This window comes from Podarcis gaigeae, assembly GCF_964106915.1.
Source record: "Podarcis gaigeae genome assembly, chromosome: 11".
NCBI lineage: Eukaryota > Metazoa > Chordata > Lepidosauria > Squamata > Lacertidae > Podarcis > Podarcis gaigeae.
Genome location: NC_139687.1, coordinates 18,390,486 through 18,396,485, shown reverse-complemented (window position 1 = coordinate 18,396,485; position 6,000 = coordinate 18,390,486). Strand labels below are relative to the sequence as shown.

The 6,000-nt window shown below is 49.8% G+C and overlaps 1 protein-coding gene and 1 long non-coding RNA gene across 4 annotated transcripts in view; one reads left to right on the top strand and one right to left on the bottom strand.

Moving 5' to 3' along the window:
- Positions 1-727: 727 nt before the first annotated feature.
- Positions 728-4,665, bottom strand: LOC310827013. The gene is made up of 2 exons (XR_014556133.1): positions 4,239-4,665; positions 728-1,031 (listed from the first exon to the last, which is right to left on the bottom strand). It is a non-coding gene; the product is annotated as an uncharacterized lncRNA (long non-coding RNA).
- Positions 4,666-4,686: 21 nt separating this feature from the next.
- SNCAIP (synuclein alpha interacting protein) overlaps positions 4,687-6,000 on the top strand; it is a 118,606-nt gene continuing 117,292 nt past the window's right edge. The window contains exon 1 of one of the 3 annotated variants that reach the window (XM_083702267.1): positions 4,687-5,226. The gene's annotated coding sequence lies outside the window, so the exon portion shown is untranslated. The remainder of the gene's footprint in view (positions 5,227-6,000) is intronic. The other 2 variants (XM_083702265.1, XM_083702266.1) reach the window with 2 other exon arrangements.

Below are 6,000 nucleotides of genomic sequence, written 5' to 3'. Positions count from 1 at the left end.
GTATGTACTTGAGTTTCTCCTGCAAAATAATGATAGTTTGAAGGCTGAATTAAAATTTAGAAACTCTGGGACTTGTAGTTCTTGATGCAATGAATGGTACACTCCCCTCTGTCTCCAACTACAAGTCACAGAGTTTCTTATACAAGCAACTTTCTTCCTATTTCTGCTCTGAGTCCCTGGGCCCTAACTCTGTTTTCATTAGCTACACACACACACACACACACACACACACACACACATCTTACAAGATCTGAGCATTCCATATAAATAACTGGGAAATAGGTTTGCACAAACTTCCTCAGGCCTTATTAACAATTTAGCCTTAGTTTCCCCCCATGGTAATTTACATATCCCTGGGCTGGGCCTCCTCAGGCCCCAAGAGATTTTATCTTTCTTTCCAACAATTGAACCTTGAATGAACAAGCTGTCTTTGACAGCGCATATGACAGACTGACTAGATCTGAAGAACTGCTCTGTCAATCCTGGAATTTATGGCTGAAAATGAACCTACTGGAGTTAGTGGAAGTTTTGCCATTAACTATAGCGGGGGTGAGCAGAAGGTGGGAATGCATAGACATTCTCTCCATATATTTATTCTGTCCATGCTCACCTTAAATGACCTCATTAGAACAGTCACTAGTGATGTACTAGATAATCTGTACTAAATAAACAAAAGAGTCAATATTTATTTGGAAACAAACAAAGCAGTATCATCCTCATCTACTCATTAATTGCAGCTGGAAATAAACTCCTTTTATTTATGATCTGATCTGGCAAAGGAAACATGTATCGCTTTGCACAAAAGTTTAATTAACCCTTTATGCTCCCAAACATTAAGAGGTGGTGGAATCAGCTTCTCCCTTCCTGTTACATGGAGAAGGTGCAGTTTTGAAAAGGCCAAGAATTCATTTGTATTAAAAACCCCATGGGAGTTTTGTCCTTCATATGAGGGAAGGCTGTCAGATTTACAAAGGGTCAGTTCCTTTACATGGAAAATATATTTGGCTCCAAACAGCCTGGAGAGGGAAATCCTACAACAACAAAACAGAATAATGATAACTAATTACTAATTGGATCATATTATCAATAGCTTATGAAAGAGTAGATTTGATGGTAACAATAAAATGTGGCAATAATACAGACCATCTTATGGTGGTGCAAACGTTCATAGGGAAGAGCCTACTAATTTGTTCCTTTCCAACTTCTTTTTTTTATAACCCGGGGTAGGCAACTTAAGACCCAGGGCCAGATGTGGCCCAATCGCCTTCTCAATCCAGCCCGCAGATGGTCCAGGAATCAGCATGTTTTTACATGAGTAGAATGTGTCCTCTTATTTAAAATGCATCTCTGGGTTATTTGTGGGGCCTGCCTGGTGTTTTTACATGAGTGGAACGTGTGCTTTTATTTAAAATGCATCTCTGGGTTATTTGTGGGGAATAGGAATTTGTTCAATTTTTTTCCAAACTGTTGGATTTACACATGGTCTGAGGGACGGTGGACCAGCCCACAGCTGAAAAAGCTTGCTGAGCCCTGCTATAACCTCTTGACTCTTGCAATCTCTCTGCCTGCCCCATCTCTCTTAATATCATTTGTTGACTGTCCACCCTAATGACTTAAATCTTGGAAGGTGTAGAAGCTGTGGTCTGTTGTCTACAGTAGGGATTGGGAACCTGCAACCCTCCAAATGTTATTGGACTCCAACTTCCATCAGCCTCAGCTGACCTCTATCTCCAGACTACTTCTTCTAGCTCCACCCCTTTGTGAAGAACTTCAGATCCTTAACCTGCCAAACCCCTGGCCTGAAGACAAGCACTCCTTCCTTCCATAGCTTCTGTCCTAGTATGTTTCCTGCTCCACCGGACTGTGATGTGCAATGGGAGGCATCTAATTCCTCAGCCTCAGGACCAATGTTCTCCGTGTTTGGTGCCCCTGCAGCTTCTGACTCTGTGTTCAGATCATGGGTAAGCAAGCTAAGGCCCGCAGGCTGGATGCGGCCCAATCACCTTCTCAATCTGGACCCCGGACATTCCAGGAACCAGCGTGTTTTTACATGAGTAGAATGTGTCCTTTTATTTAAAATGCATCTTTGGGTTATTTGTGGGGTATAGGAATTCATTCATTTCTCCCCACAAAAATATAGTCCAGCCCACCACATGGGCTGAGGGATAGTAGACCCACCCACAGCTGAAAAAGGTTGCTGACCCCTGGTTCAGATAATTGCTAGATTCAGGGGTCATGCCAACATTAGTATCTGAATTCCAAGGTGTGGTAGCAACTTGGATGAATTTTTTAACTTCATTTCCCCACTCCCAGACAAATGAGCTTTCAAATTATAACTTGTTGCTGCAGATCAGCTATACTGTTTCAGATGAAAAGAGAAATATTTGCTTTTTTAAGATACTAGATTGCTATTCCAACTAGAAACACTCATAAGCAGGGCTGTGTGGTTTATGTTATGTGTTAAGGTTTTCCACACTATGTTGTGGGGCATCAACGGACTGCAGGCTGGCATTTTACAGTATTCTTAGCAAATACCAGAATTCTCTCAGAGAATGTGGAACAATAACCAGGGGAAGGTACAGAAACGAATGGAAGAACCCTCCGTCCTCTTTGTGGACTATTAAGCAAGGAAGAGGAAGCTACAAGGCAGTGCTAAGACAGGCACTTATATTATAAGACTTGCTTTTGCACATCCTGAAGCTGAATTTTCATTGTAGGTCACGGAGGGAAATGCTGCAAGCAACATGGCAATTTGGTGGAAAGTCTGGGTGCAGCATGGGAGCAAGCACTGCTACTGCACCAGACGCATGGTCTTAGTGGAGCCACTGTGAAGCTGATGAGAACCTTCTCTTGAAGGATAGCAACATGTGGAAGCATCCTGAACCATAACAGTGCAAACATTTCACATTCAGCCAGAAGGGTAACTTGGACATTGGCCAAAACAGTCTGTTCCTACCGGCTGAGGCCAGCCTTGGACACTTCTGCCAAGTCTCGCAAGAGGGCAAAGTCCTTAATTAAAGCCCAGGCAATCCTGCGGAAACTGGCTAATTAGGTTTGAAGAGAATGTCTCCCATTTTAAGGGGCTGCCTCTTCCTCCCCGCCCTACCCTCCACTGCTGTAGCTTCATTGGTCTTCCTTTAATTCAGATCCCAACAGGTCCTTAGAACAACACAAACAAAAGCGAACAACAAAGATGTCATCTTCCTTGAGATTTTAATCTGTCGGAGCTCCTCCTTAGTGACGGAAGGAGGGCTGTGCAGCAGAAGAACCAACAGAAAGGGTGTTAAAGAGAAAAATCAAATGGCAAATTGCCATAGACATGAGCGTAGCCAGGGGGCAGCTGCCCCCCCCCCCAAAGCAAGCAAATAAATAAAAATACTTAACTAAAAGTAGAAATTGTAGAAAGGTTTTGACAGGGGTTTCTGAACCCCTGGGGTCAAAAGGAAGTATGTTGTTGGACTCCTGTTCCCATAGGTGTCACTCAGCATGGCTTCACCCCTGAGTTAGGGCTACTAGTTCATATGTAAAGGTAAAGGTAAAGGGACCCCTGACCATTAGGTCCAGTCGTGGCCAACTCTGGGGTTGCGGCGCTCATCTTGCTTTATTGGCGGAGGGAGCCGGTGTACAGCTTCTGGGTCATGTGGCCAGCATGACTAAGCCGCTTCTGGCAAACCAGAGCAGCACATGGAAACGCCGTTTACCTTCCCGCTGGAGCGGTACCTATTTATCTACTTGCACTTTGATGTGCTTTTGAACTGCTAGGTTGGCAGGAGCAGGGACCAAACAACGGGATTTCACCCCGTCAACGGTGATTTGAACTGCCGACCTTCTGATCGGCAAGTCCTAGGCTCAGTGGTTTAACCCACAGCACCACACTCGTCCCTAGTTCATATGTACTATAGCTCAATTTATTAGAGCATGTGCTGATAATGCCAAGGTTGCAGGTTCGATCCCTGTCTGGGACAGCTGCAGGACCTTATACTAGGTGACCCTCATGGTCCTTTCTGACTCTATGATTCTAAGTTTTGCTACAACCAGGGTTTCCCAGACTTGGGTCTCCAGCTGTTTTCTTGGGACTACAAGTCCCATCATCCCTGACCATTGGCCCTGCTAGGGATGATGGGATTTGTAATCCAACAACAGCTGGAGAACCAAGTTTGGGGTACCCTGCTATATCCTTTTAAGCCTTGAACCAGGAATGGGCAAAAAGCAGACTACAAACCATCAATGGATCTTACCTTCCGACTCTATGAGTCTAAAACAACCGTTGTCGAGACATTTCATTCCGAATCTGCTAGACAGAGCCAGGCAGAGGATGGTGACAGGCGGTTGTCCTGTACCCTGCCCCCCCCTCCCAAAATATCATAAATCCTGGCTACGGGCGTTGGAGAAAAGTCACCTCAAAGGTGAAGAAAGCCAAATTGCAAGGGGGTGGCGGAAAAGAGGGATGGAGAGGCAGGAGTGTGAACAGAACAAGGGAAGGATGGGGAAGAGCGGCGGCGACGAGAGAAAGTGTGTCGGATGGGCAAACATGGAAAGTGTTGCCAGAGGAAAATGACGGCGTGGGGGGTGGGCGTGAAGCAGAGAATCGGGAGAAGGAGAGCAAAGGAATGCGTGCCAAAGAACAGCAGAAGAACTGCGCGAAAGAGAGAGAGAGAAAGCTAACATGTGTCGCGGAGGGGGGGTGGGGAGGCGACTAGGAGGGGGGGGGAGAAAAGCGAGCGCCAGACGAATGAGCAGGAGAGCCTGGGAGCGCGTGGCCGGCGAGGGGCGGCCGGGGGAGGGGGCTGCCAGGGGCTATTTCAGCATCCAGCGCCGGCCGAGCGGGGCAGCTCCAGACGCAGCGGCGAGCGCGGCTGCAGCTTCCCATCCCGACCACCTTTCCCCACCTCGCCTTGCCTGCTCCTCTCCTCCTCCTTCTTCTTCTCCTTCTTCTTCCTCGTCCCCCCCCCCCCAGCTCAAGGCCTTCCTTTGAAGTCACGTGGAAACCCCCTCCCTCCCCCGCACCACGATCACAGCCCCCCGAATTCCCGGCGCGTAGGGGGGGACGGGGGACGGCCTCCGCTTCATTGTGACGCAAGCAGCCTGGAGAAGCCGGCGCTCGCGTCCCGCCAAGCCCGCGCGCTGCCGGAGCCAGACAGCGGCGAGGCGGGAGAGGAGAGGGAGCGAGCCGGAGTCCCCGGAGGCGTCGGTGGAGGGAGAGCCGAGAGCCGCGGACGGGGGTGGGTGAGTGCCAGCAGTTCCTCCTGCGCCCGAGGGGAGAAGAGCTGGAGGGTTGGAGAGGAGGGGAGCCACAAGTTTGCGCCCAGGGTCCCGCCCCTCTCCAAGCCGCTGGAGGCGCAGAAGGCGAGCCCGGCTGGCTCAGGACTCCCTCCGCCTTCGGGGGTCCGAGGGAGAGAGCTGCTCCCTCGCGGGGAGAGGAGCCACGGGCTCTCGGGACCCGGCGAGGTCCGAGCCAGAAGCGGCAAGAGCAGCAGGTCCCTCGTGTTGGCCGCCTCTCTGGCGCTTGTTCCGCCGCCTGCTCCCTGCCGAGCTCCTTGCGCACACGAGGATCCCCGTCGCGGGACTGACACCCCACGCGCGTCAAGGAAGCGAGGGATGGAGAAGTGTGCAGGAGAGAGAGAGAGAGAGAGAGAGAGAGAGAGAGAGAGGAAGGGGGATGCATAGGAGAGCCGATTCCTAGGGGGCCACGGTCCGTTGGGCTCCCCCCACCCTATACAATATTGGCCAGGGCCACCCAAAGTTGATGGGCATTGCCATTCAAATAGTGTCACGTGATCGACGGTATGGGGCGGGGTTTACCTGGAACCCCCCCCCCCCCATTTTATTGAAGTTGACGCCCAGGAGAGAGGTGTGACTGTGTCTGTAACCGCAAGCATCGCGCAGTCATCCACTCGCTAAGGGTCTCGAGATGCTTTTGAATGCGCGTGGATCGGATGACATCAAGAAGTAAGGGGGAGAGAGGGAGGGAGAGAGAGAGAGATCAATGGAGGGAGAGAA